The following is a 27104-nucleotide window of genomic DNA, read 5'->3' as shown; positions in this document are numbered from 1 at the left end:
AGGAAACAATCCCATTTACCATTGCAACAAAAAGAATAAAATACTTAGGAATAAATCTACCTAAGGAGGTAAAAGACTTGTACTCAGAAAACTATAAGACATTGATGAAAGAAATCAAAGATGACACAAACAGATGGAGAGATATACCATGTTCTTGGATTGGAAGAATCAATATTGTGAAAATGACTATACTACCCAAAGCAGTCTACAGATTCAATGCAATCCCTATCAAATTACCAGTGGCATTTTTTTTCAGAACTAGAAGAAAAAATCCTAAAATTTGTATGGAGACATAAAAGACCCCGAATAGCCAAAACAGCCTTGAGGGAAAAAAACAGAGCTGGAGGAATCAGACTCCCTGACTTCAGACTATATTACAAAGCTACAGTAATCAAGACAATATGGTACTGGCACAAAAACAGAAATATAGATCAATGGAACAGGATAGAAAGCCCAGAGATAAACCCACGCACCTATGGTCAACTAATCTATGACAAAGAGGCAAGGATATACAATGGAGAAAAGACCGTCTCTTCATTAAGTGGTGCTGGGAAAACTGGACAGCTACATGTAAAAGAATGAAATTAGAATACTCCCTAACACCATACACAAAAAAAAACTCAAAATGGATTTGAGACCTAAATGTAAGACCGGACACTATAAAACTCTTGGAGGAAAACATAGGAAGAACACTCTTTGACATAAATCACAGCAAGATCTTTTTTGATCCACCTCCTAGAGTAATGGAAATAAAAACAAAAATAAACAAATGGGACCTAATGAAACAAAAGCTTTTGCAAAACAAAGGAAACTACAAATAAGACAAAAAGGCAACCCTCAGAATGGTAGAAAATATTTGCAAACGAATCAACGGACAAAGGATTAATCTCCAAAATATATAAACAGCTCATGCAGCTCAATGTTAAAAAAACAAACAACCAATCAATAAATGGGCAGAACACCTAAATAGACATTTCTCCAAAGAAGACATACAGATGGCCAAGAAGCACATGAAAAGTTGCTCAACATCACTAATTATTAGAGAAATGCAAATCAAAACTGCAATGAGGTATCACCTCACACCAGTTAGAATGGGCATCATCAGAACATCTACAAACAACAAATGCTGGAGAGGGTGTGGAGAAAAGGGAACCCTCTTGCACTATTGGTGGGAATGTAAATTGATACAGTCACTGTGGAGAACAGTATGGAGATTCCTTAAAAAACTAAAAATAAAATTACCATATGATCCAGCAATCCAACTACTGGGCATATACCCAGAGAAAACCATGATTCAAAAAGACACATGCACCCGAATGTTCATTGCAGCACTAATTACAATAGCCAGGTCATGGAAGCCACCTAAATGCCCATCGACAGATGAATGGATAAAGAAGATATGGTACATATATACAATGGAATATTACTCAGCCATAAAAAGGAATGAAATTGGGTCATTTGTAGAGACATGGTTGGATCTAGAGACTGTCATACAGGTGAAGTAAGTCAGAAAGAGAAAAACAAATATCTTATATTAAGGCATATATGTGGAATCTAGAAAAATGGTACAGATGAACCAGTTTGCAGGGCAGAAATTGAGACACAGATGTAGAGAACAAACGTATGTACACCAAGCGGGGAAAGTGGCGGGGGGTGGGGGTGGTGGTGGGATGAACTGGGCGATTGGGATTGACATGTACACACTGATGTGTATAAAATGGATGACTAATAAGAACCTGCTGTATAAAAAAATAAACAAAATTTTAAAAAAAGACAATTTAAAAAATTAAAGTTTCATGCTGCGTCATTGTAGTTATTAAATATGAAATCACTTGGTATATTGGCCTCTTCTCTCAAATCTCAAAATTACCTGTGACCTCAAAATGGCTGGACAAAAATAGCCACCACAACGTACCCATCTGCCTAGAGCTCCCGTGGCTTCCCCTGAGGACCTCAGTGCTACCTGCCATCCGCTCAGTCTTCTGAGCTGAGGAGGCACCCTCCCTCTCAGCCCTATAGAACTTGACTTGCTGGCCTACTCCCCAGTCTGGGGTTTGAGGGAGGTGCCTGGCGTTGCCTCAAGGAATCATTGATTAGCCCCCAGTCAAATGGTTACACAGAGGAAGAAAGTATTTTGATGAGTTGGACCAACCTCCTGTGTGGAGTTCATCCAAGATGGCATGATTCTGGGGTCTGCACCTCGCTCCTGTCAACCCCAGGGCCCATCCTCAGGCAGACATCTCCATGCAGTGGGATGCCCAGCCTGAGAAATGCCAGAGGGTAGAAACTGGAAAATTTTTGTGAGGCTGCTGGGAGCTTTCACCCTTGTTGGCAAACCTCCTCCTTATGGGTCTCTGTGGGTCTTGGCCCTGGAGGAGCAAAAAGCATGTCACGTATTTGTAACCAATTGTAAAATAATATAAATCAATAAGATACAATCAAAGGTTATGTATTAAAGCTGCTGCTAAATGCAGCTCAATGAAGAATACCTCTGCTTGTAAGTTCTCCGTAAAATGGCAAAGTTAATTAAAGGTTCTTAGTGATGCTGTGCCCTTCCATCTCCCCTAGCCCCACATTCATGACAAAGAAGCTCCGATACCAGCTTACCCTGTCCTGCTCTGCCAAACTGCAGCAAATCTGCAATGGCTCCAAGAATGCTTATCACCATATTCCAACTCAATTCCCAGGTCCCCGGGTCCTCACATTCCCCAGGATGGCCTACACAAAAGGGAACCTCATTTCCTGGGTGTGGAAAATGTGCAGCCTGAATATCTCCTCCCTTTACCCTTGAGTGTGACATTTGGTTGAAAACGACCTGGCATTTGGTCTTGCCTGACCAGCCTCAGTAGAAGCTGACTGCAGGTGCATGTCGACTTTGACAACCTTCCGAGGTTCCCGAGGACTTCCTGTATTCAGTTCCAGTTCACTCAAAGCACTGTCCCCAGAGTCCCCTTCCCAAGCCTGCTCCTTCCTGCACTTCATTTAGGGTCCTCTCCTGGACCCTTGCTCTGTCTGGCTCCACCCATGAGACTCATGGCCCCTTTGAGATTTGGTGGACATTGGAATGGTTTTGAAAGATAAGATTTAGTGTTTTATAGGTTTATTTTTACATACCTTATTTCCTTGTCTAAAGGCAAATAGAAAGAAGGCAAAAGGAAAACTACAGGTAGGAAAGTAAGGCAGGGAGAGATGAAGCTAGTACAAAAAATGCACATCCAAATGCTCTGGAAAGTTGCTTTTGGAGGTTGGGACAGGGCAAGCTCAGAACGAGCTGCCTAGCATTTTTCCCAGATGATGTCACAGGAAATTTTGATTTTAGCCACTGATGATGAAGATGATTTGGGGGCCATGTTTGGATTGTTGCCCCAGACCCTCACAGTCTTGTGAGTCTGAGCTGTATGAACAGCTGTGCCTCCTTGGCATCTGGAAAGAATCATGCCACCATAAAGCTTCTCTGTCTCCCGCACGTCCTGTATTTCCCCTCTTTGGACTTTTTCATTGGCCATTGCCTCTTAGAATGTTCTGCCTTCTCCTGTCTACCTGTGGAAGTCAACCTGTTTTTTAGGTCTGCCATCACTTCTTCACCTTCCCAGGTGTCCAGATGGAGTTAAACTCTGCCTTTCCCAGGTCTGCACCTCTCTTAAAGCACTGATCCCAGCCTGTGCTAGTCACCTTGGTATTTGTCACTGGCTGGCTGTAGATCTTTGGGAGGGCAGGGACCCAGGGGATTTTCTTCCTGAGGCTACATCTGAGCTGGTGCTTTCCCTTAGGTATAGAATCAGTCAGAATCTTCAAATTGAAAAGCTCCAGGGACTTGATGACCTCTAGCACAAACAGTCCCTGAAGATGGGGTAGTCCTGGTCCCTTGGTAGAAAGGAGGGGATTAACAGTCTCTGGGTTACTAAGGCCTCATGGACTCAGGGCCTTCCCCAGTGTCCTCAGTTCTTCTGCTGGGCCACCTGTGCCTTCCTAGAACCCCCTGATTCCATGAGCTGGCCTGGCCTATGGGTCCCTCCTTCTGGTCTTCAGTCACTGTGACCAAGTAGCCAGCCAGCCAGAGCCCTGGGGCATAAGCATCTGAAGTCAGCCTGCTTGCCTGCGCCCATCACAGCCTACCCCAGGCCCTGCCCTCAGGCACGCCTAGCTCACCTGGTCCAAGAAAGAATTACTTATCATTCCCTTCCTTTTCTGCTTCTCATCCTACCCACCCAGCTGCCTTGGGCAGAGCCCTAGGGTCATGCTAGAGTACTCCTTGTTCCTCACGGTCCATCCCGTTAATCACTAAACCCTGCCCTCCAAACCAGGGTGTTTTTTTCTGGATCAAAAAATCAGATCAGGTTATCACTCCCCTGTTTAAAACCATTCAATGGTTACTCATTGCTCTCAGGATACCAGCTAAAATTCTTAACAGGATTTAAAAACCTTTCACCTGGCCCTTTTGAAATAAGAGGATTTATAATCTTTTCAAAACCAACAAGAATCCTGACACAACCTTAATTTTCCAGCTGTCAAAACTATTTAAGATCTATGAGGTCTGCGTTAAGTTGTTAAAAGGTGATTAACTCATCTGGCTTGAATGGGTGTGAATTCCAAGGGAATTGTTTTTCCTGCCCCCTTCTCTGCTCTGCCTGTGACACTCTCCTTAAGTGACTGCTGGTGATAAGGTTCATTAAGGCAGTCAGGGTGGAGAGGACAGTGGAGGGGGCTGGAGGTGGAGTCTTGTAAATGAGATTCCTAGTAATACCAAAGAATGGCCCACCCCTCCCTCTAAAATTCCTACTCTATATCAACACTATGCAACTGTCAGAATTCCTTTAAATGGCAAAAAGATTTGGAAGGAATTTAAATACTCAACAATAGGGGAATGGTATGTAAACTATGGTTGGAATAATATGCTGCCATTTAAAAGGAAGGTTTGGGCCATTTCCCTGGTGGCACAGTGGTTAAGAATCTGCCTGCCAATGCAGGGGACATGGGTTCAAGCCCTGGTCCGGGAAGATCCCACATGCTGAGGAGCAACTAAGCCCATGCGCCACAACTACTGAGCCTGCGCTCTAGAGCCCGTGAGCCACAGTTACTGAGCCCACGTGCCACAACTACTGAAGCCCTCATGCCTAGAGCCCGTGCTCGGCAACTAGAGAAGCCACCGCAATGAAAAGCCCACGCACCGCAATGAAGAGTAGCCCCCACTCGCCGCAAGTAGCAACGAAGACCCAACGCAGCCAAAAATAAATAAATAAATAAAATTTAAAAAAATAATAAAATTTAAAAAATAAAAGGAAGGTTCTGAAGGCTTTGCAACATGAAGAAGCACATATGATGTCACATTAAGTGGAATGTAGATCACAGTCTGAGACAAGAGAGGTGGTGTAGGGATGGGAGATGGTGACAAAAACATGGATTTTTTAGCTAGATATATAGACTGGCCATTCAATCGCCCCTACTCTCCCCACTCACAAGCTGTGTGATCATCTGCAAGTTAACTTCTCTGGGCTTTGGTTTCTTCTTTTTTAGAAATGTAGATAGTAACACAAGCTAGATTGTCTTGAGTGTTAGATAAGATAATGTATATAAAATTGCCAGGCAGAAATCAAAACAGGAGCTCAGTAAATATTAGTTCCCCTTCTCTAAGTTGTGTGTGTGTATATTTTTAATTTTGTAAAAAGACTTGAAAATAATTAACAAAATTAAAGAATTTTATTTTCTGAACCATTTCAGTTATCTGTTGCTGTGTGACAAAGCAGCCTACAACCTAGTGGCTTAAAACAACAGCCTTATTGAAACCGTGCACCTCAGATTGGGACTTGAACCCAAGCGGCTGGGACTCGAACCCGGCCAAAACCCACAGTCTTACAACTGAGATCACACACCTGGTTTCAGGACTTAATGAAGCTCAGGTTCTTGATGTCTCTTCACAGAAATAATTCAGTGAGAGACAAAGTGATAGGTAAGAAGTGGATTTATTTAGAGAGAAACACTCCACAGACAGAGTGTGGGCCATCTCAGAAGGCGAGAAAGGCACCAGAATATGGGGTTGTCAGTTTTTATAGGGGTGGGTAATTTCCTAGGCTAAAGAGTGGGAGGAGTATTCCAGCTATTTCAGGAAGGGACTGGGATTTCCAGGAATTGGGCCACCACCCACTTTTTGATCCTTATGGTCGGTCTTGGAACTGTCATGGTGCCTGTGGATGTGTCATTTAGCTTGCTGTGTTACAGTGAACATATACTGAAGCTCAAGGTCTGGTGGAAGTCAACTTGTCCACCATCTTGGACCCATTTTGTTCTAATCAGTTTATGTCAGGTCCTCGGGCTATGTCATTCTTTCAAAGGTTGTGCCCTGCCCCCTTCCCTCCTGTTTCACTATTATCATATCACACAATTGTCACAAAAGTCAGGAATTTGTGCAAATCTCACCCAGGCAGTTCTTCTGCTTCACATGGCATTAACTGAGGCCACTCCATGGTATTTATCTGGTGACTGGGCTGGTCAGGAGGGTTAAGACAGCTTCCTCATTCACAGGTTAACGCCTTGGTGAAGATGACTTGGCAGGCTGGGCTCAGCCGGACTATTGGCCAGGACAGAAGTGAATCACAGGAGGAGAACTTATAATACGCAAATGTGTGAAGTTGTGAAAGTCCAGAGCAAGTACAGGCAGACCTGGGAGATATTGTGGGTTCAGTCCAGACCACTGCAGTAAAGCAAATACTGCAGTCAAGTGAGTCACATGAATTTTTTTGGTTTTCCAGTGCATATAAAATTTATGTTTACACTATACTGTAATCTATTAAGTGTGCAATGGCTTTATGTCTTTACTGTTAAAAAGTGCTAACCATCATCTGACAACGCATGGTTGCCATAAACCTTTGATTTGTAAATATCACAATACTTGTAAAGCACAATAGATCAGGTATGCCCATACTTCAAAATAACATGGTACTTTGGAGCCTCAAATGAAAGAAAGCTTATATCTGTGTGAGAGATTCTGAAAAGGCCCTCACATGGACCTTTGAGGGTGTGGGAGAGTTCCCAGGCCCAGTTGGGATGGAAGGCATCTTAGAGGAAATAAAAAAGCACCAGCAAATGTGTGAATGTGGGAAGGTAAGGGACCTGTTTGGGCATGAAGGAGTATATAGATTCGGAATGAGGTATAGTCACAGGGGTAAGTCTCAGTAAGCTGTGCTGTGAAGGATCTTTGAATGCCAGGGTGAGATTAGATCTGTTTCACTTGATAGGCAGAGGGGAAGTCTCACCTGGCCTGAGTGAAAAAGATTCCCACAGGGGTCAAGCAGGGATGATAAGTGAGTCAAATAGTCTGGGTATAAAAATAATCAACTTGGAGGCAGCCACTACTCAACTTTGTCATAGTTACCATTCAGGGATATGAAGCCACTTGGCCAGAACCTTTGATTTTCCGAAAGAAGTTAAAAAAAAAATCCAGATTCTTAGGGAAAACTTTTCACTTAAAAAAAAAAAGTATATATATATTTAGGCTGTGCCGGGTCTTAGTTGCAGCATGTGGGATCTTCATTGCAGCATGCAGAATCTTTATTTGAGGCATGCAGGATCTTTAGTTGCAGCATGCGGGATCTTTTAGTTGTGGCGTATGGGCTTCTTAGTTGCGGCATGTGGACTTAGTTGTGGCATGCAAACTCTTTAGTTGCGGCATGCATGTGGGATCTAGTTCCCCGACCAGGGATCGAACCCAGGTCCCCTGCATTGGGATCACGGAGTCTTACCCACTGGACCACCAGCGAAGTCCCAAAACTTCTCACTTTTAAAATGTTTACCACTACAATACGTAAAAACTATGGGCCAGATGAGGCCTGTGGGTATCTGCTCTCCTTGGATATTTGTAGGGCTGAATTGTGTTTGGAAGGGTGGCTGGGGCAGAGGGGGTGGAGGGAAGACCAGGGGACGGCACGGCCAGAGGACTTAGCTACTTTTGTTTTCTTTCTATCCTGCCGAAGAAATCCGAGGGAATTCATCTCCAGAGTTTTTGCATGTGTTTTTGGTTTTGTCTTTTGGAATCCTCTCTACCCTAGGGCTGGTTTGCCAGGGAATTTTGGATTGGGCCTGGCAGCTGGTTCTCACTTTTCAGGCCTTCTCACTAAAAAGTCTTATATATTCCATCCTCTTTCAGTGGTTTGTTGCTTTGTCCCGGGGTGAGGCCTCATATAAGCATTTGTGTGTGTGTGTGTGTGTGTGTGTAAGAGTTCTTCCTTCTGAAGATGTACCAGGCTCGGTGCATCTTTTAAAATCCTTACAACAACTCTATATGGATGGAGGTATGATTGTTGTTATCCTCATTTTACAAATGAGGAAACTGAGGCACAGAAGGATTAAGTAACTTACCCAAGACCTCCCAGCTAAGTGGTGAAACCAGGGTACCTGATTCCAGAGCCTATACTTTCTTTCCAGCTGTGTGAGTTAGGACAAGCCCTGTAATCTTTCTGCTCCTCAGTTTCTGATGTATAAAATTGGGAAATCTTTGGGAGGATTAGAAATAATGTATATAAAATGACTATCATGGCAAGTGCCTGGCATTTCATGGATATTAACTTTTTACTAACTGCTCAGTGTTATGGGTTGAAGTGTATTCCTCCAGAAGATGTTGAAGTCCTAGTACCTGGTGCCTATGAATATGACCTTATTTGGAAATAGGGTTTTTGCAGATGATGAAGTTAAGATAAGGTAATTAGGATGAGAAATTTGGACACAGAGACAGACACAAAGGGAGAGTGCCATCTGAACTTGAAGGTAGAGATCAGGGTGATGCATCAACAAGCCAAGCAATGCCAACGATTGCCAGCAAACCACCAGAAGCTAGGGTAGAGGACTGGAACAAATTCACCCTCACAGCTCTCAGAAGGAACCAGCCCTGCTGACACCTTAATTTGGACATCTAGCCTCCAGGACTATGAGAGAATACCTTTCTGTTGTTTTCAGCCACCCAGCTTGTGGCACTTTGCTATGGCAGCCCTGGGGATCTAATAGGTCAGTGAATGGCACTTGTACCTTCATTTACTCTGCAATGTGTCTCTGGGTCTCTGGGTGCACACAGTAGCCTGCCGCTGAGCACGCTGGGTGCTCTGCACACGTGCAGCCCTGCAGCCTAACTGTACACAGAGTCAGTCTGACATATTAGGAGGTGGACCAAGGTCAGCTTTTTGAGATCCCACCTGCCTTTTGTGCCTCCCTGGATTAAGTTCCAACTACTGTACTCTTACGCTATCCCAGGCAGGGCAGAACGTATTCAATATACTCATTCAGTAGAAGGTGCTAGTGGATAATTTGTGCCTCCCAAATGAATTAATCACACTTGAAAGGTGAAATCTCAGATACCTTGGTGCCTGGTTGGAAGAGATTTTAGGTTAAGACCCCTCAGGCCCCCACAGAATATCTGCATGTCTGACAGGCCATGCACCCCGTGCACTGCTCTCTGCACACAGATATCCATGGTGCCAGAGATCAAGGGATACTTTCTAGCAGAGAAGGTGATTTAAGCAGCCCAGGTAAGCACCTCAGGCCTTCAGGGAAATCAGGACAGCCTCAGAGAGCATCCAGAGATGGAGAGGCAGGAGGACTTTGTGAGCCCAAGAGATTCATTGTTAAAACTTGGAAAACAATTAAGAGTTGGAGAGAACTGAAGCAGCAGCAACCAGGGGCCCTGCCAGGCACTGTTCTTCAGGAACTCTAGAAGCAGAATTCCCTCAGGTTGATTTTCAGGAAAGGAAAAGAAATCCCCAAACAGAAAGACCATCACAGCTGTTTAAAACAGGGGGAGATCAATATCTGTTAGCCACCCCTGTTCCTGTTATCTATTAGGGGGTAACAGACCACCCGCATAAGTTACCTATTGCTGTTTAAAAAACTACCCCACATTGAGCAGCTTAAAATAATCAATATTTATTATCTCACAGTCTCTGGGGGTCACCTTACCTGGGTGGCTCTGGATCAGGGTCTTTCATGAGGTTGCAGTTGAGCTGTTGGCTGGGGCTGCAGTTGGCCCAAGGCTTGACTGGGGCTGGTAGAGTTGCTCCTGAGATGCCTCCCTCATGTGGCTGTTGGTAGGAGGCCTTGGTTTCTTGCTCCCTGTTGTCCAGAAGTCTCACTTCCTCACCACATAGGCATAGGGTGACCAATCATCCTCGTTTGCCCAGGACTAAGGGCGTTCTCAGGATGTGAGAATTTCAGTCTAAAACTTCAGTCCTGGGCAACCTGGGGACAAGTTGGTCATCCTATGTGGACCTCTCTCCCAGGGCTGCTCAGAACATGAAGGGTGACTTGAGAGAGTGGCCAAGACAGGAGCCACGAGGTCTTTTATCATCTAATCTTGGAAGTAACCTACCGTGTACATCACTTCTGGTCTATTCTATTGGTCACACAGACGAGCCCTGGTACAGTGTGCAAAGTGACTGTACAAGGTGTAAATATCAAGAGGTGGGGATCAGTGGAGCCATCTTGGAGGACCCCAAACTCATTGGTTTAAAGCAACCACCATGTTAGTATCTCTCATGAGTCTGTGGGTTAACAGGGCTCAGCTGGGTGGTTCTTCTGTCCCACATGATGTCTGTTGGACCTGCAGTCTTCGGGGCTCAACTGGGCTGGAATCCCAAATGACTTATTCCCATGGCTGGCAGTTGGTGCTGGCTGTTGGCTAGGAGCTCACCTAGGGCTGCCAATGGGAACGTCTTGGTTCTGCTTCATGCGACCTTTGCACGTGGCTTGGGCTAGGTTCTGAGAGGGAACATCCCAAGAACAAGTGTGTAAGAGCAAGGAAACAGAAGCTGCCAAATCTCCTAAGACTTGAGATCAGAAGTCCTCGAACAGTTATACTGCATTCCACTGGCAAAGCAGTCACAGGGACAGCCCAGATTCAAGGAGAGGGGAAATAAACCATACTTCTTGATGTGAGGAACAGCATATGTTTATAGGAAGGGGAGAAATTATTAGGGGCTACTACACTGCCTAATGGGGCTACCACTCCCCAAATATTGTGCTGCAAGGCCTCTCATTGGCAAATGTGCAAAATCCCCAGGGGTGGAGAAGTATTCCAGGCACTCTTAAATTTCTGCATCTATAGCCCTGGCTTTATTTTTTTTTAAATATTCTTAGTTAAAAAATTACACATGTAACTGTAATGAGCTTCATTATAAATAGAAAATACAGGTAAGCATAAGAAAAAACCCTATAATTCCAATACCTAAAGACAATACTGTATAATTTTGGTACATAGCATCTTAGAATTTATTCTATGCAAAAATAACAATTTTGGGACTTCCCTGGTGGTGCAGTGGTTAAGAATCCACCTGCCAATGCAAGGGGACACGGGTTTGATCCCTGGTCCGGGAAGATCCCACATGCCGTGGAGCAACTAAGCCCATGCACCACAACTACTGAGCCTGCGCTCTAGAGCCTGTGAGCCACAACTACTGCAGCCCGCACGCCTAGAACCCGTGCTCCGCAAGAAGAGAAGCCACCACAGTGAGAAGCACGCGCACCACAACAAAGAGTAACCCCCTCTCACCACAACTAGAGAAAGCCCGCACGCAGCAGCAAAGACCCAATGCAGCCAAAAATAAATAAATAAAATAAATAAATTTATGAAAAAAGAAAACTAATTTTATTTTACAAAACTGTAACCATTCTGTACCTACTATTTTTGAATCTGCCATTTTCTCTTAAAACTACATTGCGAACATCTTTCTGTGACAGTTAATATAGAGCTACCTCAGCTTAAGGGTTGCATAGTGTTTCATTGTATATCTACCAACTGAGACTGTTGATGGCAACAACAGAAACAAACTGTGGTTAACTTAATTAGCAAAAAAGGAAATTCTTTGAAGGGTATTGGATAGCCCATAGAATCTATGATATGTCAGTTTAGAGTTCCATTAGCTATTGTTGTGTAACAACCCATAAGACTTAGTGGAATAAAAGAATCACCATTTTAATATATTTATAAATTCTGTGGGTCAAGAATTCCAATAGGGAACAGCAGGGATGATGCCACAATGTCTGGGACCTCGGCTGGGAAAACTCAAACTAGGAGTGAAATGAAAGGCTGGGGTGGGGTGGGGGTGGAATCATCTGGAGGCTTCTTCATGCACATGTTGGAGATTGGGATGGCATGAGTTGGACTATGGGCTGAGTGGGGACTCTTGATCAGAGTGCCTATATGAGGTCTCTCTACATGGCTTGGGCTTCCTCACAGTGTGGCGGCCTCTGGGTAGTCTGACTTCTTACAAGGTGGCTCAGTGCTCCAGGAGCTGGTGTCCCAGCAAGCAGGGAGGAAGCTGTATGGCCTTTCATGACCTAGCCCTGGAAGTCACTTCCACCAAGGTCCATTGATTGAAGTGGTCACAAGCCTGCACAGATTCAAAAGGAGCGGACATACTCTCTACTTCCCAATGGGAGGAGTATCAGAGAATTTGTGGCCATGTTCTAAAATCACCATAATTAGGATAAGCTAAGACATCATAACAAAGAAAGTTCAACTAAGAGTGACTTAATGAATAGAGAAGTTTATTTCTCTTGCACATAACAGTTCCAAGGTGAGTAGTCTAGCTCACTGAGGCAGCTCTGCCCCACCAGACACTTACCTCTACGCCACTGGAATCTAGGCTCCACTGCCAACGTGGCAATCTTGAAAAGCACTAACTGTCCCTGTGTCTTTGTGGGCAAAACCTTAGGCAGGAGCATCACACTGGCCACTCAGCTCACATGCTTGTACCTTGCCTTCCAGGGAGCAGGGAGTAGGCATATCTGCCTTCTTCCTGCTTCTGTAGTGGAAAGCAGGGGTGCTTCTTTCTTATTTTAGAATTTTCCCTTAAAAGGAAGGATGATCAGATGCTAGATACCCTAAACGCAACAAATATCCAGTAGAATATGGATGTATCATATTCCATCCCTTATTGATAGATATTTAGGTTGATAAGCTTCTATTGATAAGATGTTATGCACACTGTTGCAAAGAACATTCAAATATCTTTGAATACTTGTAAGATATTTTTTTTCCCTTTAAGGTACATTCCAGGACTTCCCTGGTGGCACGGCGGTTAAGAATCCGCCTGCCATTGCAGGGGACACCAGTTCGAGCCCTTTTCGGGGAAGATCCCACATGTTGCAGAGCAACTAAGCCCGTGTGCCGCAACAACTGAGCCTGCGCTCTAGAGCCCATGAGCCACAACTACTGAGCCTTCGTGCCACAACTACTGAAGCCTGCGTGCCTAGAGCCTGTGCTCCACAAGGGAAGCCACTGCAGTGAGAAGCCTGCACACCACAACGAGGAGTAGCCCCCGCTTGCAGCAACTGGAGAAAGCCTGCACGCAGCAACGAAGACCCAACACGGCCAAAAATAAATAAATAAATGAATAAATTTATTTTAAAAAGGTACATTCCAAGGAGTCATGTCATAGTTTCTGATTTCTTCATCTAGTCCTACAGGACCCCACTAAAGAAGGCAACCTCCTTTTCTTCAAGTCAGGGGTGGCAGCTCAGCAATTTGTATGAACCAGAGTGAAAGAATGGAGAGATTCAGCATGTACTATCAAGGATGCTCCAGGATTAAGTGTTGGTGTGGCCATGATCATAACCCACTCTTGTTTACGGAGCACTGTGTGAAGGACTTTACATATATTGTCTCATTTAGTCTTCACAGTAATCTGATGGGGAAGATATTATCTTCATTTGGAAGATGGAGAAGCTTAGGCTCCAAGAGATTAGGTAATTTATCCAAGGCCTTAGAGCCAAATCAGTGCTTGGAACACTTGTTCTTAGGATACTCCCTCTTCTAGCCCAGCTGCCATGTTGTGGGAATCCCAAGCCACATGAAGAGGCTATGTGTCGACATTTCAGCCAACAGCCCCAGCTGAGCTCCCAGCTGCCAGCCAGCATCAGCTCTCAGACATGTGAGTGAGCCAGCTTGGACCCTACAGCCCAACTCTTCAGCCCAGTCGAGCCCCCAGTTGGTTGCAGCCTCAACCAACATCACAAGTAGCAGAACTGCTAAGTTGAGCTCAGCCAATCCAAAGACTGGTGAGAACTAATAATAAAATAGTTTTTGTGTCAAGTCACTGAGTTTTGGCGAGATTTGTTACGTAGCAATGGGTAACCAAAGCAGGTGGGGAGCTCCTCATTCTTGGATGAATCCCAGCAGAGCCTGAAGAGGGGGTTCCTCCTCTGGGGGTATAACTGTGGTAGGGGCCTTTGATGATACTTATGAGCTCAGTGCACTAAACTGGGTCTATATATGACAGTTTTCCTTGTTCCCTGCCCCAGATGGGGAAAACTTCATTGAGTCACAAGTCTGGGAGGAGAAACTGTGTGTAAATGAGTTGACAGAAATCTGGGAAAGATTCCCAAAGTAAATAATGTTGATTCTCAGCACAAAGAAGGCATGGTTTAATGCTGCAAAAACTCACATAAACAGTCATTGCTTTATGACTGATTTGCTATATTTTTAAATTTCAAAAAGTAACCTAATAACCATCATTAAAAAAAATTACCACTTGGAAATGCTTGAACACTCTGCACAGTTCCTGAGGTCATAAGAGCGTCCTTATCTTTTGGAACTTCCCTGTCCTGTGGGCCAGAGGTGGTGCCAATATGACCTTTGGGTAGTCCCAGTCGGCACTTGGATCCCAAAGCAAAATCCAACTTCTCTCTCCCACTCAAAGAGCAGAGGAGGAAGCTCACAACAGTTCAGTAAGATGGTGGCCTTATCGATCTTAGGTGTTTACTCTCCTAACCTTCACCTCTCAGTCCCTTCCAGTTCAGTGGTTCTCAAATTTAGGGGCATCAAAATCATCTAGGAAGTATGTAAAAAAATGCAAAAATCTCGGGTTCTTCCCCAAAGATTCCCATTCTCTAAGCGTGGGATGGGATCCCAGAATTTTTATTTTAACAAGAACCAGCTGGGACTTCCCTGGCCGTCCAGTGGTTACGATTCCGAGCTGCCGATGCAGGGGGCTTGGGTTCAATCCCTGGTCAGGGAATTAGGATCCCAAATGCCGCGGAGCACGGCCAAAAAAAAAAATGGAACCAGCTGATTCCTTCATTGGTGGCCCTATACCACACACTGAAGAGCGCTGTAATCTCAGGCCTTTCCTAAAAGTATAAAATAGAGATGGGGTGAGTCCTCTCTAAGCCAAACCTCCAGAGACCAGGATGGACCTTGGAAGGGGATCAAGATGGGATATTCAGATTCTAAGCCAGGAAGGATATAACAAACCCACCTGGAGCAAATGGTTTTCAAACTGTGTTTCTTCAAACCCTAGGGGGTTCCTCAGATGTACTATTACCTCCACCCCAGCAGTTTCTCTTTGATCTGTTTTACTATAGTAGGTTTCCAAGAAAGATTTCATTAGAAGAAAAGGTTTTACTACTAAATTCCCTTCCTGCTTAAAGATATTATCAGTTTGGTGAGGATGAGGAGCAAATAGAATCCTCAAACCTTGGTAGTGAGAATGAAAAATGATGCAGCCACTGTTGAAAATAGTGTGGTGGTTCTGTAATAAGTTAAGCATAGATTACCATATGTCTTAGTCTGCTCAGGCTGCTGTAACAAAATACCATAGATTAGGTGGCTTAAACAACAGACATTTATTTCTCACAGTTCTGGAGGCTGGGAGTATAAGATCAGGGTTAGGTTCTTGGTGAGGACACCCTTCCTGGCTTACAGATCACTGTGTCCTCACATGGGTGGGCAGGGGTGGGGGGTTGGGAGGGAGACCTCTGGTCTCTTTCTCTTCTTATAAGGACACTAATCCCACCATGGGGGCCCCACCCTCATGACCTCATCTAAACTTAAATTACCTCTCACAGGCCCCACGTCCACATACCATCACATTGGAGGTTAGGACTCCAACACATGAATCTGGGAGGACACAGACATTCAGTCCATAACACCCTATATCCCAGCAATTCTACTCCTGGATATATACCTCCAAAGAATTGGAAACGGATACTCAAATAAATTCTTGTACACATATGTTCATTGAATGTTTGGCTCTTTACAACAGCTCAAAGGTGGAAACAACCCAAATGTCCATAATTGATAACTGATGAATGGATAAAAGTGGTATATCTCTACAATGAAATTATTTAGCCAGAAAAAAGAATGAAGTATTGATACATGGATGAACCTTGAAAACATTACACTAAGTGAAAGAAGCCAGTCACAAAAGACCACGTAATTGTATGATTCCATTTATAAGAAATATTCAGAATAGGCAAATCCATAGAGACAGAGACAGATAGCAGATTAGTGGTTGCCAGGGGATAGGGAGAGGGGGTAATGCGGAGTGACTGCCTAATGGGTGGAGGACTTCTTTCTGAGGTGATGAAAATGTCCTGGAACTAGATAGTGGTGACGGTCGCACAACATTGTGAATGTACTAAATGTCAGTAATGACAAGTTTTATGTTATATGAATTTTACAAAATACAACAATTAAAAAAAATCCCAATCAACAGATCTAGAACAACCATCTCATTTTTTTTACTGATAAGGAAGCTGAGGTCAGGAAGAGGAAATGACTTGGTGAGGTCACCCAGCCTGTCAGGGGTAAAGTCAAGGCTGGTGACCCCCAGCCTGCCATAGCAGGCTGCCTCTCTTCCTCAACATCTTTGTCCCCTACACCCAGGCCCTACCAAAAAAGCTAAGATACAGGGACATGCAAAGTCCTGAGCTACAAGCCACACCATAGTTTTTGCAGCCAGGCCCCCTGCTTCCCAGGCAGCGGTCCACCTTACCCACCCATAGAGCTGGGTCAGCATTTCTTCTGCTGTCTCCAGTGCCTACTGCCTTCAAGTGTGTTGATGAAAGACAAACCCACTTCTAACTTCATACTTAAGTAAGTAGTCCTAAGGGCCTCGCTGCAGCTGCAGTCTTCAGACGGGGTTGATAGGGCTGGGTGCATCAGATTCCTTACACAGACATTGCTGAGTTTCCCAAACTCCAGCTGAGCAGACAGTCTGGAGGAGCTGGTGGTGGTCCCAGGGCTGGGTTGCATTTATCCCAGCCATATGCATTTGTGCGGTTGGCTCTTCTCTCCAGCTGTTGGACTATATGCATCTATCCCATAGTAAGTGCTTAATAAAGATTCATTGGCACCAGTTGTTCCTGTCTTGTGGTCATCCTGGGACTGTTTTCTTCATTCTAGTTAAAAGAGTTCAGGAAAAAGCCTCAGTTTCCTCAGTGCCCTTGAGAATAAAGGACTCAGGGTAAACTTGTACGTGAAGTGAGAGTCGTTTATCTGATCACCATCTGAGATGGAATTATTTGCCATTCTGGGAGGTGGCAGCAACAGAAGGGTATAACTTATTTGCATTTGCTTTACTGTGAACTTTAGAGGTCAGGTCTTCTGGAACAATCCCTTCAGCCCCTTCCCCAGGGTCTCAAAAAATTGCTAAGGCTTTTGTTCTGTCCCAGATCCTGACCTTTTCTTACATCTCTTAGTTACAGCCTCCAAACAGATCATGGATTTTTAAAAAACTGCATAAACATACAAAAGGGCAATTGCAGGACCCAAGAAAACTGGCTCTCTGGAAATTTACTGAACTCAGATGAGAACCCTGGTTGAGAAGGGATACCTAATTCTGCCCACTTGTGTTCAAGACCTGCTTCAGCGTGGGAGTGGGGAGGGCGAACTCCCTCAATCCTGACAAGGTGACTCTCTTCATTCAGCCTCGGAAGATTATCTAACACCTTGAACTTGAACTTGGGTATTGGCTTCATGCAGCAGGGATGAATGGTGCCATTAAGAAAGATGGCAGAGCAGCAGTGGCTGCAGTTTCTAAGTTGCCATTTGGGATAAAGCAGGAAAGGCGAGAATTGCTACAATGCAGAGGTTTGGGAGTGAATATTTAGAACTCGCAGCTGAGGCTGACTTTGGTGGTTGTATGTGGTTTCCCTGCTGTGTGGACGATGCCTTATGTTTGGATGCAGATTTTCCTTTCCCAGGACAGAGAGGTTTAGGAAACGCTGTTGACTCCATGCCTCATTGGGGATTTCAAAGTGCATAACTCTGCTCAATGCTCTGAGGAGTCCTGCAGAAGAGAAACCTGCTTTGATGTCATTTAACCCAGTGTTTCCCAGTTATTTGACCTCAGAATTCCTCCCCGCTACCCCCACCTTATAGCATTCCTTTATGCCCTGTGAAAGCCAGGTTTCCAGGAAATGCTGGGAAATGCCTCCCTATATCCTGTGGAGCTGGTTCCCCTGAAGCCCTATGGTGAGCAACAATGGGGCTATTTGGGTGGGACACAGGACAGGGGGCCCTGCTGTGATAACCCAGGAAGTAGCATTGTGTGTTGTACCTATCAGGCTCCCTCCCACACTGAGATGTTGTGATTCTCTCCACAATGACCAGGAAACCACTGACATTTGCTGAGCACCATGTGCTAGGAGCTTTTTGTATGTCATCTATGTAGTCTTCCCTCAAGTCTGTTGTCCCCATTTTACAATGAGGATATTGAGACTCTAAGAGGTTACGTAAGAAGGTCACCCAGTTGAGTCTGTGGCAGAGCTAAGATTCGGGCTGGGGACTCTGGGACTCCACACTGGTACTCCCTCCTCAGATATCAATTATGGGAATAGAAAACAGTGCAGCCACGTGGAAAATAGTTCCGCCGTTCCTCCATCAGTTAAAGAGAATTGCCAAATGTCTTAGTCTGCTCTTGGGCTGCTCTAACAAAATACCATGGCCTGGGTGGCTTAAACAGCAGGCATTTAGTTCTAACATTTCTGGAGGCTGACGAGTCCCAGAACAGGGTTAGTGTTTGGTGAGGGCTGGTGGGCGGCTGCCTCTCTCTATGGCTGCCCTGTGCTGTGCCACTTCACTAGCAAGGTTCATTTTCGTGTCACTCTTTCCAGAGTGTCTGGTTCCCATGAGGAGCTGTTACTGGTCATGTGACCTTGGGCCTCTGGGCCTCAGTTTCCTCATCTGTAAAATAGGATAATACTCTCATTTTCTTCCTTCTGAACTTTTCCTCTTTTTCTTCTAACTTCCCTCCTTTCCTCTTTCCTTCTCCCTTAATTTCTTTCTCCCTCAATTTGTTTTTCCACATTGTGATAATCCTCAACCTCCTGTATTAATTTTCCCCTGGAAGATCCTTGAAACTGCCCTATGGGCTCCTCCCTAAAGTGGCTTGAGAAGCAGAGACCAGAAGAGAAGGCGGCTGCTGATTAATTCCACGTCAGTCGGGTGTTCTGTGCTCTGCATCTAGAATAGGGCAGTTTCCAAGGTGACTGAGCCTGGTGTGTGAGGATGAGGTGAGGGCCTGTAGTTATGAGCTGCCAAACTCGTAAACCACGTGGGCTTCCTCTGAGCCACTCGCCGAGCAGTTTAACAACTGACTTGCGGCAAAGTGTTCCAACACTATTTAATGATCAGTGCATCTATAAATAGGGTCGTAAGAACAATCTGGATGGATGTTAATGTATGGGTTCAGTCCTGGAGTGACTAAACCTTGAGTTGTTTTGACCTCAGAGAGCCATCAAAAGTCTGCTGCAAGGAACAATTCTGCAGTTGTCTTGTGGCAGATGTTTTGTTCCTGTTCAACATGTCCTTGTGTGCATAATTTACTAACATGATAATAATGTGTTGCTTGGCACTTGCAGTTTACTAAGTAGTTTACTAAACGACTGCAGTTTACTAAGTGCCTTCACACACATGTTTTCATTTGATCCTGGCATGACAGGAGTTATTACTGAGGTTCAGGGAGCCAAGTGACTTGCCCAGAGACGTCCAGATTGTGGGGTGAATGGGGCTGGGGTGGGGGAGTAGGGATGGTGGTGGTGGTAGCAGAGTCCAGATTTCAGATAAGGAAGACGTGGCTTCCAAATTGATCTTCCTTTCTTATTCCATCAAATCCTATTTCCTGGTTTAAAAGACTTGAAACAATCAATGACTCTCCTGTCCTCAAAGGGGCCAGCACATTAGGGTCCAGCACCCTGATCTCTCCTTCGATTGCTTTGCATTAAAAGTAGGCTTGCCAGATTTAGTAAATAAAAATACAAAACACCCCATTAAATTTAAATTTCAGATTAAACAATGAATAACTTTTTGGTATAAGTATGTCCCATGATATTTGGCAACTGTAATTTAAAGTACTTGTCATTAAAATTTTTTCTTTTAAAAAATAGTACGAATTACTTATAGAAATTTTTGAAAAATGATAAGCAAAAGGAAAAAATATAAATTACTCCTAATTTTACCATCAGGTAATATTAATATTTTAATATTAACTGTTAATACTTTGGTATATTTACTGAGACCTCTTTTTCCATGCATATGTTTATATGCATAAATTCCTTTTTTAAAAATAGAAAAAGAGAATTACTGAATACATTACTTTAGACCTGTCTTTTTTCACTCAATAATATATCATGAACATCTTTCTGTGCCTTTATGTATTCTGTAACATTCAAATGACTGCAAGGCCATTGATGGGATAGCACACAGCCTTCAGCGAATCCCCTATAGGCGAACACTTAAGTTGTGTCCAATGTTACTTATTGTTTTTTTTAAAGGCTAGATTTCTTTTTTTCAATATTTATTTATTTATTTGGTTGCACCAGGTCTCAGTTTCGGCTTGCGGGCTCCTTAGTTGCGGCACGTGGGCTCCTTAGTTGTGGAATGTGAACTCTTAGTTGCGGCATGCAAACTCTTAGTTGCAGCATGCATGTGGGATCTAGTTCCCTGACCAGGGATCGAACCCAGGCCCCCTGCATTGGGAGTGCGGAGTTTTTTCCACTGCGCCACCAGGGAAGTCCCTGTGTCCAGTGTTTTATTACTACAGATTTATCATGAACAACTTTCACTGAGTCTTTCTGCACATCCCTGGGATAAATTTCTGGCAGTAGAATTTCTAGGTTAAAGGATATGCAAATTTTAAGGCTTTTTTACATATTGTCAAATTGTCCTCTGGAAAAATTGTACCAATTTACATTCTCACAAATAGCATCTGAAAGTGCCATTTCCTTGCATATTGTCAACATTGGAAATTATCATTAAAAACGAAAAGAAAAATAACCACTTTGATTCTGAGCCTACCCTGACTCCATAATCACATTCAACACTCTGTCCTTAAGCATTAATGATCTTACTTCTTTCTACTGAGACCTCATTTCTTAAACAGGGGAGTAAATTAGATTAGGAGTAGAAATCGCTACCACTGTCCCATCACATGCCCACGTCAGACATCAGTAATCAACCCTGCCATTCTTTCTACTGAATTTCAACAGGGCTTCAGAATCTTATTCATCCCAGCCTTGCTGGTGGCCATTACTAATGTAAAGAACTTGCTGATTAGGGGAAATTTCCCTTTATACAAGAATTCAGTTAATAAATGGAGAAAGAATGGTAGAATTACAATAGCATTGATCATCAGTGGCTGTTTACTTCAGGTGCAGAGAAAATGTTAAACTACACTATGAACATGTAATCAGTGAAATCCAGACTGTGGGAAACTCTATAGTTCAAATGACCTCTTTTCTTTAAAAAAAAAAAAAAAAAAAAAAAGAATGGAGGGGAAACATATAGAGTAAAAGATACCTGAAACACATATCCATCAATCACAATGAATGATGTATGGACATTATTTGAATCCTTATTTTTTAAAAAACCTTCAGAAACAGTCCACTTATACCATTTATGAGACAATTAGAAATTTTAACACTGGATATTTGATTACATTAAGAAATAATTATTAATTTAAAAATATATGATAGTATTATCCTATCCATGTTTTAAAAAAGAGCCCTCATCTTTTACAGCAGTGGTTCTCAGTTTTGAGATTTTGCTCCTCAGGACATTTGGCAATCTCAAGACATTTTTGGTTGTTAAAACTGGGGGGAAGGTGTTACTAGCCTCTAGTGGGTAGAACCCTGGGATACTGCTAAACATCCTACAATGCACTGGGCAGCTCCTCGCAACAAAGAATTATTTGGCTTACAATGTTAATAGTGCTGAGGTTAAGAGGCTCTGTTTTAGAGATACATACTGAAATATTTATGGGTAAAAGGATCCTATGGGTGGGATTTGCTTCAAAATAATACAGTAGCCGGCCCCCCGCCCCCATCGCGGTTTTGCTTTCTGCCCCGTTTCAGTTACCTGTGGTCAGTGCTGGTTCAAGAATATTAAATGGAAAATTCTAGAAATAATTCATAAATTTTAAATTGCACACCATTCTGAGTAGCGTGATGAAATCTCACACCATCCCACTCCATCCTGCCTGGGATGTAAATCATCCCTTTGTCCAGCGTATCTGCCCATTAGCCACTTAGTATCCGTCTAGGTTATCAGGTCGACTGCCATTGTAGTGCAGTTCTCATATTCAAGTAACCCTCATTTTACAGGGACCACATTTACATAACTTTTATTCCAGTATACTGTTATAATTGTTTTATTTTATTGTTGGTTATTGTTGTTAATCTCTTGCAGTGCCTAATTTATAAATTAAACTGTGTCTTAGGTGTATATGTATAGGAAAGAACATCATATATATAGGGTTCAGTACTGTCCACAGTTTCAGGCATCCACGGGGGGTCTTGTATCCCCCGCAGACAAGGGGGGACTACTGTATGTGATGGAGGAAATGGATGGAGGTCTGGATGCACAGACTGGTTGATGGTTGTTGGTTGGGGCTGGGTAAGTGGTATGGTACTTCATTATATTCTAACTCCTTTAGATAAGTTTGAAATTCTCTATAATAAAAAGTTTAGGAAATTCCCTGGCGGCCCAGTGGTTAGGACTCTGCACTCTTCCACAGCAGGGGGCCTGGGTTTGATCCCTGATCCGGGAACTAAGGTCCTGTAAGCTGCGTGGTGCAGCCAGAAAAAAAAAACAAAAAAACTTCCCATGAAGTGAACTGCCATCTCCGGAGTCCTTCTCTAAGGACCATCTTTTCTGTTCTCTAGTGACTTCAAACTTTTTCTGACGTCATCCACAGGGAAATTGTGAAATAGCTTATTTTGGGTGTTCTCCTATTTCTGCTACCACCAGCGGGGAGATGTGTAGGTCAAAGTTTCCCCAACCTATTTCCTTATCTGTGAAGCAGGGACACAAATGAAATTGCTTACTTCCTGGAGCTTTTATGAGACTGAGGATTCCATTTTGCCTGCTATAACCAAAACTGTGATATTTTTTTCTCCCCTTAATATTAAGTGCAGTATTTGGCCTTGAAGTAAAGTCTTTGAATTTCAGTGTAATTTTAACTTCATAGTTAGTTGGGAAATAATCCCTCCTCTTCAATTTTCTAAAATAATTTGTATAGAATTCATATTATTTCTTCCTTACATATCTGGTAGAATTTACCTGTAAAGCCATCTGGACCTGGAGTTTTCTTTATAGAAAAGTTTTAAGCTATAAATTCAATTTCTTTAATAGGTATGATAGGCAGGTTATCTGTTTGTTCTTCAGTGAGCTTTGGTAGTTTGTGTCTTTCAAGGAATTCGTCCGTTTCATCTAAGTTGTCAAATTTATGGACATAGTTAAGTTGGTCAGAAACATCTCTAATCCTTTTTTAAAAAATAAATTTATTTATTTATTTATTTTTGGCTGCATTGGGCCTTCATTGCTGCATGTGGGCTTTCTCTAGTTGTGGTGAGCGGGGGCTACTCTTCGTTGCAGTGCGGGTGCTTCTCACTGCAGTGGCTTCTCTTGTTGCAGAGCATGGGCTCTAGGCGTGTAGGCTTCAGTAGTTGTGGCTCGCAGGCTCTAGAGTGCAGGCTCAGTAGTTGTGACGCATGGGCTTAGTTGCTTTGCGGCATGTGGTGTCTTCCAGGACCAGGGTTCAAACTCGTGTTCCCTGCATTGGCAGGTGGATTCTTAACCACTGCACCACCAGGGAAGTCCCAAATGTCTCTTACCCTTTTAATCTTTGTAGAATCTATAGTGATGTGTTCTCTCTCATTTCTTAAATCGGTAATTTGTGCCTGAATTAAAGTCTTTTTTTTTGGCTGCACCACGCAGCATGCGGGATCTTAGTTCCCCGACCCAGGGTCGAACCCGTGTCCCCTGCATTGGAAGCATGGAGTCTTAACCACTGGACTGCCAGGGATGTCCCTGAATTAAATTCTTTTAGAAGACAAAAATTCAACAGGAAGACAGAATTTCTTTGTTCACATGAGAGAATCTACTTATGTTAGAGGTTTTTGCTTTTACATGTTTTACAGATTTATTCCTTATGCTGAATTAATGCAGCAGGAGGCTTATGGGAAACAGAAGGGAGACAGATGAAAATCTGATTTGTAACCAGGCTCTGTCTTTATGAAAGGAGGAAGCAGGGGTGGTGGGTCACCTTGAAGTTTTTTGCATCCTGAGTTGCTTTAAAGAAGCAGGTAGTTTGTTTTGTTTTGTTTTTCGAAGTAGGTAGTTTTGTTCAGGGTCATTGACTCCTACATTGTGGATCCTTACCAAACCCTGTTATTTTGGTAGCATGTGATCCTAAATGATGTCACTGTGCCTGTTTATTCTCAAACGCTGGAGATTCTGACACCATTGAGCAGCTCAGATAATATTCTAGGTCTGCTTTTCCAGGAAGAGTCTGGGGGAAGTTTGAAATAGTGGGAAAACCGTGGGTTTTAGAGTAAGACAGACCTAAATTCAAAGTTTGCCTTTGCCACTCACTAGCTATGGACCCAGGGCAAATTGTGGAACTTCTCTGAGCTCCACTTTCCTCATGGACAAAATGGGGACAATGAGGCCTACTTCATAGTGCTCTTGGGGTGTTTAAATGAGATAATATATGGGTCTAGCACATATTGTCAACTCTGAGTGGATCTCAAAGTGTGGTCCCTGGACCAGCAGCATCAATAGCACTTGGAAACTTGTTAGAAATGTAAATTCTTGAGCTCAACTCCAGACCTACTGAATCAGAAATTCTGGGGTGGGGCCCAGCAATCTATGTTTTCCCAAGTCTCCTAGGGGATCCTGAGGACCTGCCATGTTCAGAACCACCGGATTAACACATTCTTTGGCAGATGGTAGAAGCTCAAGATAAGCTAGTTTTCTGCCCTCATTTATACTTTCTTGATAACTATTCTTTCAGCTTATTCTTGGCTCTCATATTAAGTAAACTCTTCAAGAGTTAAGAGAGTCTTTCTCTGTCTCCTCTGCATTTTTCTTTCTTTTTCCAAAGTTCCTGGTGCGTGTTAGCATTCAGTAGGAACTCAGAAAGTTAACTGTATTTCCGTGTGCCACATAAGGACAGAACTGCCCTTGGCTTTCCAGCTCTTTACTTATTTATTTGACTTATATAGCACCTTGGCTCAATCATGTGTCTGGAAGATGAAGTGTTCCGTGTGCGTCCAGAGTGAATACCAATCCATCTCTGACACCAGGGATGTAGGGAGTGTAATGTCTTCCTCTCGGTGTCGGCCAATAAACATAAAGGCCTGAGCAATGTCACAGACCATTTGGTCCTGATTAAAGAAGAGATGTCATAAAACCACATCAGTTCATAGCAAGAGGAATGAGAGAGAGAGAGGAGGGCAGGCCAATAAATAAATGAAAAACCTAAGTTATACAGAAAATTCTTTTGTTTAAAAAATACAACTTTATTTGCATGGCACTTTATGGTTTAAGAAGCACCTTAAGCCGAGCCCAGTCACAGCTACCCTACAGGACTGTTGTGAGAAATGAATGTGATAATCCAGTAACATTTGAGGCATGGTGACCTTAATATTTATTAAGCACTCAATAAAGAATATTGCTAAATTATTACTGGTAGTAATAGTAGGTGACAGGTGAATGTTTACTTGATAAATGGCTTACTGAATGAGAGCTTGGTTGAATGATATAATGAAGTATCAACTTGTTTGATCACAGATATTTTTTCTTAGTGCAAAAGCAAGCTTCAGGGAAAATTATTCATTCCGTAGCTAGTGAGTCCCATAGCAGCTATTGAACAAGTACAGTTGAAACTCGAAAAAGGAAAGAAAAGTTTTACTTATAATAGCCCCAAACTAGAAACCACCCAAATGTCCATCAAAAGGTGAATGAATAAAGAAATTGTGGTTCATCCACACAATGGAATACTCTTTTTTTGAATTTTATTTTATTTATTTTTTTATACAGCAGGTTCTTATTAGTCAGCCATTTTATACATATTAGTGTATATATGTCAATCCCCGTCTCCCAATTCATCACACCACCACCCACACCCCCCGCTGCTTTCCCCTCTTGGTGTCCATACGTTTGTTCTCTACATCTGTGTCTCAATTTCTGCCCTGCAAACCAGTTCATCTGTACCATTTTCTAGCTTCCACATATATGTGTTAATATACGATATTTGTTTTTCTCTTTCTGACTTACTTCACTCTGTATGACAGTCTCTAGATCCAACCACGTCTCTACAAATGACTCAATTTCATTCCTTTTTACAATGGAATACTCTTAAGCAACAAAAAGAACTATTGGCATACACAACTTGGATGAATCTCATAAACATTATACTGAGCAAAAGAAGCCAGACACCAAAGGGTGCATGCTGTATGATTTCATTTCTGTCACATTTTAGAAGAGAGGCAAACCTAACGTACAGTCAGGAAGTGCATCAGTGGTTGCCTGAGGCTGGGAATGGGGGTTGGGATTGACTACAAAGGGACCTGCAGGAACCTGAAAGGGTGATGGTGAAGTTCTATATCTTGATTACAAGATATATATATATTACAAGTTCTATCTCTTGGTTACAAGAGTGTGTATATTTGTCAAAACTCATTGAACTGTACATTTTAAATGGATGGATTTTTTTGGCTCTAAATTATATTTCAACAAAGCTGATTAAAAAAAAAGATCAGAAAAGAAAATACCAGCTGTCTCTCCTACCAAGGCCTGGAAGCCACTGTGGTGCCAGTGTGGATTCTGAATCCAGAGTGAGATGGAGCCAAGGCTGCACAGTTTGTTCTGCTCTGGCTGGAGAGGCCGTGCCCCGTACACCCCGGTGCCACCTACCAGGGCTGATCACCCTGGGGAGGCCAAGGCATTGGTGTGGGACAGTGTGCCCTAAAATGAAGTAATTGTTGCAAGCAGAGCAGATATTTCAACTTGTTCCTCAGGCCTTCTCTTGTTTTGTTCTTAAACTAAAAGCTAACCTCTA

General features: G+C 43.2%; 1 long non-coding RNA gene across 1 annotated transcript in view; it reads right to left on the bottom strand.

The window, feature by feature from the left end:
• Window positions 1-26793, bottom strand: part of LOC309659519 — a 69174-nt gene extending 42381 nt beyond the window's left edge. Inside the window, exon 1 of the long non-coding RNA XR_014262856.1 lies at window positions 26168-26793. This is a non-coding gene — a long non-coding RNA (uncharacterized lncRNA). The remainder of the gene's footprint in view (window positions 1-26167) is intronic.
• Window positions 26794-27104: the final 311 nt, after the last annotated feature.

Source organism: Balaenoptera physalus (genome assembly GCF_965194825.1).
Source record: "Balaenoptera physalus genome assembly, chromosome: 4".
NCBI classification, from domain to species: domain Eukaryota; kingdom Metazoa; phylum Chordata; class Mammalia; order Artiodactyla; family Balaenopteridae; genus Balaenoptera; species Balaenoptera physalus.
The sequence above is the reverse complement of the archived record's forward strand: the minus strand, read 5'-3'. Positions and strand labels throughout refer to the sequence as shown.